This window comes from Eleutherodactylus coqui, chromosome 1 (genome assembly GCF_035609145.1).
Source record: "Eleutherodactylus coqui strain aEleCoq1 chromosome 1, aEleCoq1.hap1, whole genome shotgun sequence".
Classification (NCBI taxonomy): domain Eukaryota; kingdom Metazoa; phylum Chordata; class Amphibia; order Anura; family Eleutherodactylidae; genus Eleutherodactylus; species Eleutherodactylus coqui.
Genome location: NC_089837.1, coordinates 81585686 through 81600042, shown reverse-complemented (window position 1 = coordinate 81600042; position 14357 = coordinate 81585686). Strand labels below are relative to the sequence as shown.

At 42.9% G+C, this 14357-nt stretch overlaps 1 protein-coding gene across 1 annotated transcript in view; it reads right to left on the bottom strand.

Moving 5' to 3' along the window:
- The window catches only part of EIPR1 (EARP complex and GARP complex interacting protein 1), a 202779-nt gene that overhangs the window by 141847 nt on the left and 46575 nt on the right, over positions 1-14357 (bottom strand). The window lies entirely within an intron of this gene.

Here is a 14357-nt window from a genome sequence, read left to right as displayed (position 1 = left end):
CTTAAATGTGCAGCCTAGAGGGGGTGTAGTATATGCGATGCAGCAACCTGACTTGGATGATCCTGTCCCTAGTGCTAATCAAAGGAGGGCCAGAACTTTTTAGTATGTCTCCATCTTCCCCCAATAGTAGATCGGGGATATCAATAACTCATTTCTGCATGGCCTTCTCACTCAGCGGGACAAGATATTGCATTAAATGAGCGTAGAAATTAGACAATGGTTTAACAAGATTACATATCTGCACCAAGCCTTCCAACCGTGTCAGAGACAGTGGTATGGATAGGCCCCCAAACTGAGCCCTGATTACATCCCATAAAATCTAAAATAGGAATGCTCACGCAGGCCATGGGTTATCACTAGAGATGAGCGAGTATACTCGCGAAGGCACATTACTCGAGCGAGTAGTGCCTTAGCCGAGTATCTCCCCAGTCGTCTCTAAAGATTCGGGGGCCGGCGGGGGGCTGGGAGCGACGGGGGAGAGCGGGGAGGAATGGAGGGGAGATCTCTCTCTCCCTCTCAACCCCCCGCTCCCTGCCGCAACTCACCTGTCACCTGCGCCGGCCCCCGAATCTGTAAAGACGAACGGGGAGATACTCGGCTAAGGCACTACTCGCTCGAGTAATGTGCCTTAGCGAGTATACTCACTCATCTCTAGTTATCACGAACACATGTATTTTATTTCATGGACCCTCAAAAAAAAGTGCCCTACTTTAACGGACTGTTTTAGGTAATAACAGAAGTCTTCCTTTAAAGGAACTCTCCAAGGCTATAAGATTGGTTGACTATCCTTACAACAGGCCATTAATGCTTGATCTGTGGGGGTCTGAACCCCTAAACATGGTGATCACATTCACTTTTAAGGAAGGAATACATATTGAAATGTCTTCATTTAGAATTCACTGACAGAAGTAAAGCCTTTCTGCGTTGCTATCTATGAGACGGTAAACGGTTTCCTCTTCCTTTTTTCTCTTTATACTCCTTGGTTTCAAACACATTGTTCCGATTTCAGATAATACCTTTCTGTTGCCGGATCATTTCAAATAAATCAGACTAGATTTCCCATAGTTTCCTGCTGCACTATAGTGCCCAGACAAAATGACAATGCGACTTTACATATATGTCTTATTCAGAGGCTAAACAGACAGGAAAACAAAAATAGGCAGAAAGGTAGGTACTACATAGGACATGAGAAGGTTTATATTTGGGGAACTTAGGATGGATGGGTCGGATTCCGTTTGGGGAATCCCGCACGGAATCCAGCCCTGCCCGTGGCCAGTGACCCATGCATATCTGTATTTCCCTGGCAGTGACGTGGATCTCTCCACTTCTCACGGCTCGCCGTTGGACATGCGCAGTACAGTTTTTTTTGTTTTTTAATTCCTGCTTTCCCAGTGTCAGCTGTGAACGTGCCACGGATTGGATGGCTTCCACTTCAATGGAAGCCATCAGTGTGGGATCCCCACAAAAATTGGAGCATGCTGCAATTTGTTTTCTGGACCAAAAAGGTCCACAAAACAAATGTGCATGCTTAAGGCCCCCTGTCCACGGGTGTGATTTCACCGGTGTTAAATTGCCGGCGAATCACGCCGTCTGAAGCTTTACATAGCGTTGCTATGGAAGGCGCTGGCCCCGTATCCACGAGCAGAGAATCACTGTGATTCTCCGTCATCAGCCTATCTGTCAGGCTGACCGTGGAGATTCGTCTGCCGGGTGCTGCTCCTGGGTGGCAGCGACTTCGCAACGCCCGTGGACAGAGGGCCTAAATTAATTTGTGGAAGCCCATGCTTCCCTATGGGCGGCTTGATTTGCGGGTTTCCAGCAAACTGAACTTGCCCATGGACATGAGCCCTTAGGGTTCTTTCACATCTGCGCTGGAGATACCGCTTTCCTGCTCCGTTCAGGGAGCAGCAAAGGGGAATCCCCATGGCCAAGCAATTGCGTCTCTGGACGGAAGCGAACAGCTCCGGCCGGACCTCATTGACTACAATGGGGTCAGCCTGCTTTTTGCCCAGTTTCGGGACAGAAGAAAAAGCGAAACATGCAGAACCTCCGGCCTGAGATTCCAATACAGAATTTCTTACGGTACAGAAAAGAGATGAAGAAGCGAAAACAACGAGCAAATTAATACGTACATCATGTGGTACATCAAGGAGAGCAGTCAAGGATTCTGCACATAAAGAGTAATAGCGCAGTCCGCAGTGGTTTCCCATCGGACAGCATTTCTAAACACCACATCTCTTAGAAAAGTAACCTTGAATACGATGTCAGACATGTTCACATATACTATTAGTGGTGAGGAAAGAAGCGGCACACCACTACTACATCAGGGGAAGAGGGAAAACAAGAAACTTACAGCAAAATGATTAACTCTAGTAAGAACTCTTGTGACACCGCGATTGCAGCTTTACACTTTATTATTTCCCAGTTGTTCCTAATTGAGGTGGATGTGGAAATTGCGCCAACAGAAAGTATTGGAAAGTATAAATGCCAAGGCTTTAATGAAATATACATAAAAAAAAAGAATTAAAAACTGAATGCTTCCTAATCATGTTTTGAGACTATTCTATGCGACCTCTCTGCATACACACCCCGACTCTCCAGGACGTAAATGTACGTCCTGGAGCGGGAAGGGGTTAATGTAAGGCCCAGGCCTGGAGAAACAAAGATGGCCACACCGGCTTCTCAGATTGTCTAAAGCACACTGTGCAGAAGGCTAGTTTCACATGGGCAATGGCGAAATTGGGCCATGGCTCACAGCCCAATATCGCCCTCACCATCCATACGAAAGCCCCAGTGAAGCGAGGCGTCTTTATCCCCATTGTGGCTGTCACAGCCGCGGTAGAGGATCACAGAATTCTCCCATCGCTTTCAATGGGGCGCAGTGCAATGCAGGACTCATCGCTCATGTGTATGGCCCCAATCAAATGCATGAGGTTCATATTTGTGTGTCTCACATGATTTACTCGGCCGACTGAAACCGGCCTTAGTATGTATAATTAGTCTAAGAAACTACACTTGCTTTGATTGACTCGAGCTGCCCATGTGATCAGTGCTGGCCAATCAGAGCAGCAATGTATACTATACACAGTGTGCACCAGGTAGTCAGAAAAGCGATTGCTCCATCTTTGTTTCTCTTGGCCTAGAAGGTCATTTTAAAATAAGCTCACTTTCTGCAACATGGACAAGCTAAAATCTGCTCCATCCGTATGTTCTGTATTTATAGGTATTGATGGAAATGAAAGTAAGGGCTCTTTTACACGCACCAATTATTGTTCGGATTCTCACTTGAATGCGGGAATCTAAACGATAATCATTCAGCATAAATGCCTGCAGGTGACTAAACAACGAACCATAATATGTTTGCTTATCATTCAGTTTCTGCAGGCATAAAAATCAAACGCTGATCGGCCTGTGTAAACAGGCATTTGTTCAACTATGAACGCCTGCCTGTTTACTGTGAATGGAGGCGGGCGGCCAGAAGAGATCTCCGACGCACTCAGGCTCCACTCACTGAGTGATAATTGCTCCTGTGTGAAACTACAGAAGCAATTATCACTGGGACAACTTACATGTAAAAGGACCCCAAGACTGAAGAAACAAAAGATCAAGAAAGATCTGAAAAAAGAAAAGGAAGTCCAACCCAACAGCCAACCACTTACAAATCCGTCAAAACGTCAGCAAAATGACCATGCATGGAGTTCAAATCTTTTCAAACACATCCATATTGTCATAACAGATATTTGATTATTTGTCATTAATGGTAGTATTTGATTATTGGTCACCTCACCTCCGGCGGGCCGATTTTTCTACTTCTTGTGACGTTACGTACATTCTTAGGCATTCTTCTTCCTACCTGGCAATGTACGCTACATCACTAGTTCGCAGCTTAGGAGGAAATGCAGAGCTATTGCAGAGACTGCGTATGCCAGCTGTCTCTGCAATAGATCAGCATTCCTTCCTAGCCAGTGAACGCTATGTCACAAGGACGTGACCTTCTTTGACCGACAGGAAGAAGAATGCGGGGCTTCATAACAAGGAGAAGAGGATCTGGACAGCTTGCAGTGAACTGACCTGGGAGACTGGAGTAGATCAGAGAGGAGAAGATGTGGTAAGGAGTCTGCCTGGGGAGGAATAGGCGAGTATAGAATTTTTTATTTTTTTTTAATGGCAAAACCCCTTTAAATGGACGGTCTTTTTTGCAAAACTTGCTCAGCCTGCTATACCAACTTAAAAGAAGACAGAAGAAAGCCTCCCTGGCCACTTCTGTTCTTCTAGAGACCATTGCCCCGCTGGTCTTCACTACCAGCTGCATAGTGGTAACGTCCCAACACCAGGATACGTGTCCACTTCTTTAATCGCCGGCTAAAGCGATTCGGTGATAGTCTTCGGCGCTCATGTGGCCCTCATGTCTGAAATGCCATTGCTGGCTCTATACACCCAGAAGTGAAGACCAGCAGAGGAACAGGCAAAGGAAAACCAGGAGCAGTGCGAAATCTTCTCTTATATTAGTACAGCACGCTAAGCAGGTTTTGGGGGGAAAAAACGGCCCCAGATAACCACCTAACTATCTTCCATCCCAATTTGTTCTTCACCAATTTTAGAAGAACCTCTGAGGTCTTCCAAGGTTTTGAATTTGATTTTGTCCAAAAACAAACAAACAAAAAACGTAAGAGCTTCAATTCGACTGAAGTCTGAAGACACCAGAGATTGCCTCATTCAATTGTACTTCATCTGGAATTTTCTAAATACAGTATATAAGGTTGCATGAGAGCAGGCAAATCTCCTTTATTTCCTGGTATATGGTTCTCCCGATTCTTAAAAACACCTGGGATCACGGGAAGCACTTACAAAAAAATCTTTAAAGCCAGCTTTGCTGAATGAAGTGGCAGACATCCTCCCTACCAATGATGATGAGAGTGCGTGGTACCTATTGTTGGCACCATCATGAAGCATCAATTTGGGATTAAAAATCTGTAAGGACAAATAGATAGTTAGAGGCCCGCCTCACAAAGAGCCAGTCGTTAGATTACTGCCGTAGTCCTACAAAAAATTACAGTAGGAGTATAACAAAAGATTTCGCTGTCAGGTAGAGCATGTACTAATTTAAAGAAGTAAAATGATCGAACACCTAAGCCAATTTGTGACAGCCGTTTATTAAGCCAGCAGTTAAAAAGGCGACTTTGAAGGGCTGGAGTAAGCCTACAATTTACAAAGAAAGGGGTCGTTGGGCTAGATTTGGAGTAAGATGGGTCATAAGGCTGGACATGGAATTGAAGGCCTTTTCTTGGCCTATATTTACAGGAGCCGATCAATCACTTTACTCTTTTTATACCCATCAATCTAATAATTTTGGACCTAGTGTCATTTCTAGATTTTTAGGTTAAATGCGTTAAATGCCAGTCTATTTTCGGTCTCCGTGAACAAGCATTTTTTCACTACTCTTGTACAGCAAAAGTACTTAAAATAAAATGTTTTTCTGCCACTGCGCTCCAAGATCCATTACGTTTTTATCTTTCTGTTGACGGAGTTGTATAAAGGGATTGTTTTTTAAGGACAAAATTTGTAGTTCCATTTTGAGCACCTTTTGACTGCTTTTTGGGGGATTAGGGGTAAGTGCTGAAACTGAAATTCTGACTTTTAGGGCATGCTGAATATAAAGTATAAAAGGATATCTTGAACTATAAGGCTAGGGTCTCACGGGGCGGATTCTCGGCGGAAATCTCGTGGTTTGGCCGCAGTGAAAAACCGTGAGATTTCCGCCGGGAGAACCGCTGCTTCAAAACCCGCAGTGGTTTTGAAGCGGCCCGGCCGCTCGCTCTTCCTCTGCGGCCGGCGCTCCCATAGAGGAGAACGCGGCCGCAGCGGGGAAAAAAAATGGACATGCTGTGGTCGGCAAACCCGCGCCGCAGCGGCGGCTTCTGCCGGCTTAGCCGCAGCGGATTTGCAGTCCCGTGTGGACGAGATTTCTGAGAAATCTCGTCCACATGGCTGGCTAATCCCGGGATTAGCGGCTGCATGCGGATTTGCCACAGCGAAATTCCGCACGGAATTTCCGTGGCAAATGCGCACCGTGTGAACCCAGCCTAAGCCCTAAGCAATACTCTCCTAGCAGGCGCCGCCCGGGTCCTTTAAGCTGCTTAAGGCTTCCCGTGCAAACCCCACTACCAGTAATAGATGATCTGTCTACACTGACAAGAGCCGGGAAGCTGCAGCAATACCAGAAAGCAGCTGGAAGGACCCGGACGGTACTTACTAGGTGAGTATTGTTTTTTTTCGGGGGGGAATAGGGGGGTAGCTTCCTTGGCTATGTTTTCAGCTGTGCGTTGTCAAAAGTGCATGACCACACTGCTGAAACCGGTCTGAAACCACAGTAAACGCAGCGTTGAAAAATGTTGCATTTCTGCAAACGCCTATGTGAGGGAGTCCTGAGTTGGTATACACCGATACAAAATGTATAAATTTCATGTAGTACTATTTTTGCATAATAAAAATATCTTGTGAAGATATATAACATTGTAATTCTATAGTCTGATTCAGCAATACCAATTATATGTAGTTTTTCTTGCAATTAAAAAAGTAGTTTTGTAAGTTTTTTTCTCGTCTTTTTTTAGATTTTAGAGAACACTTTCTTAAATGTATTTTTTTAATTTTCTTCAGCTACAGTAGGGCACTTGTAGAAGTTATCCTCTGATTGCTTCTATAATACATTGCAATACTCCTGTATTGCACTGTATTATGCTTCTCAGTTTTACACTAGTAGGACAGGTTGTCAAACACCTACTCCACTTGACACATGACACCTGTGCAGGGCTTACGCTACAGTGCTGAAAAAACACATAATGTCCCTTAAATGGGAGCCATAAAAAGGCATATTGGGGATTGTAAAGTGCTTAATATAACATTTGCCAAACACTATTGGACTAGGGCTTTGTAGCCAGATGGAATCGTCGGCAAGTAACAGACTTCAATGTTTTCTTATGGGGAAAAGAAAGAATGTGTCACAGGTGACTTTGCATTCACCTGTCACTAGTTTTCTCATAGCAAAAGGTAGATCCAGCACCAAAATCCAACTGCTTTATCTAGAACCAGATTAAAAATTCATGAATGCAGACATGAGGAAAATAACCTATGCATTTTGAGTATCGTTCATGGTGTTCTTACTCACAGCATGCTGCTATGAGTAAGAACACAATGTATGATGTTCAAAACATGTAGGCTACTTTCTTCATGACTGCATTCATGAATTTTTAAACTTGTTCTAAGTAAAGTTGTTTTTTTTCAATCCTGGGATTTCGCTGCTCGATCTACCCTTTTCTCTGTGGCATTACATGCATGGAACCTGGACTCAGTAACTCTTATCCGTGCATGGATTAAATTCTCCTCCTGGTGTGAACACTGAAGACTGAATTCACTCTACCTGAAATGATAATGAGTGTATTCTTCGGACCCATTCTACACAGCAAAGCTAAAAAGTGAACTGCAGGAAAAAGGAAATATCATCCAATTGCACTGGGATATTTAATATTTTAGCGAAGCAAAAATAATATGACCAAAATCTTAAAAATAAATAACAAATCAGGTTTTTACTGTAAATATTGAACTAATGATATTTTAAGACCATGGAATCCACATTGTATTTTTCCGCTTCAAAATCCAAGCATGAGCAAAGGATTTTGTCAGGGATCGAATTGGGGACATCTTGCGCTCAAGTCAGCAGCTCTCTCTCCTGGGCTATCCAGGATTTGGACATTTCCTTGCTGAAACCCAGCTTTGTTCCTGGTTTCCTTGCTCCTGTTAAGTCCACTTCCTGTCTCCCTGTGCTGGTCCTGCCCTGCTACTAATTGAGACTTTCTATAAAATCCTGAGCATGCCTCAGATCCAGCACATGATTATTGTGCTCCACCAGCCCTTGATCAAGCTCTTTTTCCTCCTGCTCCTCTGCAAATGTACCGATACCTGCTCTGGCTGACCTCTGGCTTCCATTTGACTACGCTTCTGCCTCATCCTATTGTAATGCATACCGATATCTCCTGCTGCTGACCTATGGCTTCCATTTGACTATGCTTCTGTTTCATCCCATTGTACTGCATACCGATACCTCCTGCAGCTCACCTCTGGCTTTTATTTGACCACGCGTCCGCCTCATCCCATTGTACTGCATACTGATAACTCCTGCTGCTGACCTCTGGCTTCCATTTGACTACGCTTCCACCTCACCCCATTGTACTGCATACCAATACCTCCTGTTGCTGACCTCTGGCTTCCATTTGACTACGCTTCCATCTTCTCCCATTGTACTGCATACCGATACCTCCTGCTGACCTCTAGTTTCCATTTGACTATGCTTCCACCTCATCCCCTTGTACGGCATATCGTGACTTCCTGATAACGACTCCCGGCTATCCCAACTTCTCTCCAGTGACCGTCATGGCTACTACACCTATGACTCCTATCCAGCGCCGGTAAGACATAACAGATCTGCACCTTTGTGTACTGTGGATCCACATCAACAAGTAAAGTCATTTTTTTGTAATCCACGTGCAGAAAAAAAAATCCCCATCAAAAACCACAGAACCCGGATTTACAGCCAATTTGATGTGGAATCTGCGTCACACCCACAGCAAAGAGATGCTGGATGAACATACCCTGCTGGGAGATAATATATTTTGGAATTGCTATTTATATTTAAGCAGTTTTTATTGGCAGAGCCAGTGTCACAATTTAAGCACATGAATATATAATACTGCATGGGAGCTATATTAAATCCATGTAAATCTCAACAAAAATGGATGAAATATTAAAAATCTGAAATAATATTGCATGAAAGAAACATAAAAAATAGATGAAGACATGAATTATCACAGTGAAAGAATGCTTTACTTCAGTGTTGTGAATACTACCTGGTAAATTCCCATCTTAAATGTTCATGTTCACAGCCATAAAAAAAAAAAAAGAGCACTTTTTTGTTTCTCCTGGTTCGAGGCCTCGTCTGAGTCTCATTGTTTAATTTCCTAAATACTCCGTTCTGGAATGATCTACAGTCCTTTTGGCATTTCACCTTCCTCAACTGAATAATTTATCCTAGTCAGTGGGATATTAAATCCAGCTTGCCTCATGAATACCGAGGTGAGATATTCTTTCAGGCTGTTGGCAAAATTGACCTCATCTGTCACAAAACTTCTCCCGCATTCGCTAGGGCCATCTCGCTTCTTGTCTACACCAAGAGTTTCCTCGTCATTATGCAGTGGGTATTCTATGCGCTCATATAATCTTATTGGAAAGGAATGGATACAAACCCATTAAAAGCTCAAAGAGAATTTCATATATTGCAAATTGCGCCAGCATATTAAAGTAAAGCAATACAAGAAGAAGAAAAAAAAAGCCATTAAAAAATATTAATATCTAATCTCAGGACACTAAAAAGAGATTAAGGTTCTTGGGGGTAATCGGTCTGTGAAATTTGGTTTGGCCAGACATCAGTTGTAAACCTTGACCCTGTTACAGACCAGGCACACCCAGAACATGTAGACTTCGAGGACATCCAGAAGTAAAATGCATTTACCTTATTAATATTTCTAAGGAACTGAAATGTACATTGAACGGCCATTTTCTTAGAGACACCGGCACTTCCACAATTGGAACTTCCCTGTCTGGAAATTAGACCCGTGACCCCAAAAGAAGTGCAGTATAAAGTTAAGTGAGCAAGTTTTCTATAGATCAGTTTCAGTGCAAATCCACATTAGAATGGGGAAAAAAAAAAAAAAAAAAAAAATCGAGCGATCTGAGTGATTTCCAATGAGCTCTGGTGAGCGTTGCTAGACTAGCCGGGGCCGGGAGTTCACTACTAAGTTTGTTGGGTTTTCGTGTGGAGAGTATACAGAAAGTGGTGTTATAAAGCAAAACCTTCCAGTAAAAATGGATCCTGTTGACAAGCACAACTCGTTGACGAGAGGGTCAGATTAGGATGTCAAGAATTGTTCTGATGAACAGTCACTGCAAGTTCAAGCAAATTGTAGTTGAATACAACGCTGGTTGCTCTGACAAGCATGTCCAAACGCACAACTCGTCATTCCCTAGCTGGTAGGGCAGGACAATTAATAAAATAAATTTGATTAATTCGTCATTTTAGTGTCCCACGATTCATGTTTTCGCATGATTCCAAAAAACGTCTGCAGCCCTGCTGGAAGGCGTTGCTACAAGAACGGTGTACAAGAGCTGGTGGTGAAGGAAGAAGCTGCCCAATACAAGCACAAGCACCTCCAGTAATGGACAGGAATATAGCCTCATACTCATAGCGGTTCACAATCCAGTTGCACTTTACCCTGAGTACATGTCTGATCATGCATATGCATCTGTCCTGGCTCTCTTCTCTGCAGCATAACTATAGCAGTGGTGAACTGCAATTGTGCAAATGCTCTGACCTCTCCCACTATTTTCACACACACACACACATATATATATATCCTTCCCCGTCAGACTCATGGCCGTACCACAGCCTGGTCTCTCACTGACGTCAGGTTTTCAGCCTCCCCTTAGCCTCCCTCTCAGGTAGTAGCTCCAGCTCCCAGAGCTCTGGCCTGGCTTTCAGCGTAGCACTGCTCTGGTAGTAGCTCTGTGCCGGCTTTGAAGGCAAAAGGAGGTCTAACATGCTAGTACATCTCTAAGAAAGCGGCCAGCATCATATTTTAAAATAAGTAACCCACACATACATACACACACACACATATATATATATATATATATATATATATATATATATATATATAAAAAATAAATCTTGTTTTTTTTATATAGCGCCAACTTCTTCTGCAGTGCTTTCAGGTAATTTTTTTATTTATTACCCCTCACCATGCTGGGTACTCATTTTGCGGACCTCAGAAGGATAGGAGGCTGAGTCAACCTTGAGCAGGCTACCTAAACCATGCAGGGATTGAACTCGCAACCTTCAGGTCGTGAGCGAGAGCTTAGGACTGCATTTCAGTGTCATCCATCCTAAGGATAACAATATTTGTGTATTAGTTATGTTCATGTAAGAACGAATGATAAACAAACACTATTAAATAAAAGTTGGGTTCATTGTATTTTTTGGATCCAACTTTTTGTTAATCGCTCCCCAACCACATAACTTAAATACGTAAATATACGTCATGTGATTGTAGAGGGTGTATGGAGCAGGCTTGAGAGCTGAGCTCCATAATCGACGGTGGCAGCTGTTTTCAACAGCCGACAGCTGCTGGCGACAGACACGATCGGAGCTAGCTACTATTGTGGCCATTAACTATCCAGATGCCTGGTCTTAGTATACAGCCAGAGGGGTAAGGCCCATCCATCCGATGCACCACTGGCCTCCCACGTGATACGACTGTGGAGTATCGATGATTAGCATGGCAGCCCGAGGCTTAATGAAAGCTCTCATAGCTTCCATGCATGAATAAAACCCCCAGTGGGACTAAAAAAAGTTTAAATAAAAAATATATATAAAGAGGTGTAATGAATATATATATTTTTTTTAAAAAAAGGAACCCTTTTCTTACTTTTCCACATAAAAAGCTAAACAATGAAAAACAAAACATACCTCGGATCGCCATGTTATTAACAGTTCAGACTAAGAAAATATCACACTATTGATTCTGCACAGTGTACACCATAAGAAAAAAAAAAAGTACACAATGCCTAAATTGCTTTTGTTTTTTTGTTACCCAGACTCCCCCCAAAAAATAAAAAGTGATCAAAGAGACCTATGTATTTGACAATGATATTACTAAAAACTACAGCTCTACAAATAGAACAAGCCTCTTACACCCCAGTCAACAGAAAAATATAATAAAGTTATGGCTGTCAGAATTTGGCAATAGAAAAAAGTTTTGATTTTAAAAAGTTGTGTTTTTTTTAGCCTTTAAAGTAGTAAAAAACTGAACATAAGTGCCATGTCATTTTTATTGCACCATGAACACCATAATAACTACTCCCCCAAATATTGCTTTTCTTTTTCATTTCACCCCACTTTATTAAAAAAAAAAAGAAAAAAGAAAAGACAAAAAAAAGTTCTCATACATCTATGTCGATAGAAAAATAAAAAAGTTATAGCTCTTGGAGACCAAAAAATCAAGAAAATTACAAAAAAAAAAAAGAATACTCTCTAGTCTGGAAAAGGTTAAATACATGGGTATGACCAAACAGTGGCCTTTGTCAATGACAACACAAAGTGTAATGCACTGGCATATGGTCTTATGCAAGTGTTCGGTAACAAAAGGCAACACTGAAAGACAGTGCTGGGGTCCTTTCTGCAACTGCAGAGCTAATAGTAAATATATGGTTAATAGTTGGTTAAGATGTCCCACACACACATACCATTAAAGGTTTTTTTTTTTACATACATCACTAATACAGTAAACACAGCAAACTGTTACCTACAACTTCCAGCATGCATAAAGCTTATTTACAGTCCAGCCTGTAGCTCCGCCCCCAGATCACAGGTCCTGCAACTTGCCAGCACCAACCTCCCTCACTTAGAGTGCCAGAGAAACCCTGCCGAAGCCAACAGACAGGACCGTCCGGCACTGAACTGCACATGAGCAATACAGCGCAGTGCTTTCGCTCCTGTCCTCCCATCATGCACTGCTCACGGGATCTTGGAGGCTATAGACAGGGGAGGAAGTAGCAAATGTGGACAAGATATCAGAATAAGGGCTCATGTCCCGGGGCAGGTTTATTTTGTGGAACCTGCATGGGAGATCCGCAAATCAAGCCGCCTATATGGAATCATGGGCGCTTAAAAAATAATTTAAGCATGTGAATTTGTTTTGCAGACCTTTCAGTCTGGAAAACAAATCGCAGCGTGCTGCATCTTTCTGCGGATCCCGCACTAACGGCTTCCATTGAAGTCAATGGAAGCTGTCCGATTGGCGGTACACCCGCAGCTGTCACTGCAGAAGTGCCAGGGATCCGCGGGAAAGCAGGAGTTTGAAAAAGAAATCTCCTACTGCTGGCGCAGCAGAACGCGTCCACCATGCAGAAGACCCAGAACAGGTAGAATAATAACCTCGGCAGCGGGCAGGGTGGGATTCTGCTGCGGGCTCCTGCCCACGGAATTCGACCCACACGTGGACATGAGGCCTAAGTGGAGATAGTTTTCAGGCGCAGGGTGAAATGCCATAGATAGATAATGAAGAAAGTAACTAGCCCGGGTACAGTGAACCTATTACAATATGACTTATTGTGATGATGTACATTAGATTCTAAAATGTTAGTCTGTGCCCGCAATGCCCCAGTACTGAGGACCCACCACCGCTTCTGACATGTCTGTTTTAGTAAATATGTGCGTTCCCCATGACATAACAGTTCTACGGAGCGTCTTTTCTTATTACTTGGATCACTTGGCGTTGTGTTCCTATGTCATTCCTTCCGAACATTTATGAATAAATTGATAAATGGATGTAATTCAGGCACTGCATGTCCAAGAGCGTGACCTTATCTGCAACTATCTCACAGAGGTAGAAACAAATATCACAACTGTAGAGGCCCAAAAGTAAAACAAGAAAAAAAGAACCTAATTTTTGGCAAAATGCAAATACTTTCAAGGTCTGCACCTTCAGAGGTCACCACTGGTAATGTAGCTTGGCTCCTTAAGTAAACAAGGAGGAAGGAAGAAGGTAAAAAAAAAAAAAAAAGGAGGGGGGGTGGGTCCTTAGGAAAAAGGGATGGCTAGAGGCCTTGGCAAATAATAAGGAAGTACCTAGCCAGAACCAGCAATGGCTCTATATTCCTGCGTGCATGGAAAGCTATCAATGTGACCCAAGCCGTAGACCTGAAATCAAATCTGCCATGAAACGAGGCAGATAGCTCTTGCATCCACTCAATATCTTCAACTTTATGTACCAAGTTGGTCATGGAGGGCGATGAGAAGATTTCCAGAGAGCTGGAATATTTTGCGTTACTTCTAACTGTTATATATAAAGATTTGCTTTATTTGTATTAGCTATCTGCTGAATTTCTTTTAACCTCGATTTTGTATTACTTTTGGAGGCTTTATAACAAATATCAAAATTGGGATTATTCACCCTGGAAAAAAGACGGCTATGGGGTAATCAAACAACTATGTATAAATACATGAGGGGACAATACAGGGATTAGTTTATCACCAGGACTGCAACGGTAACAAGAGGGCATCCCCTACGCCAAGAAGAAAGCAAATTTAATCACCAACATAGAAGGGGGTTCTTTACTGTAAGAGCAGTGAGACTGTGGAACTCTCTGCCTGAGGACGTGGTGATGGCAAAATCCATAGAGGAGTTTAAGAGGGGACTAGATGTCTTTCTAGAGTGCTATGATATTACAGGATATAGACATTAGGTGAC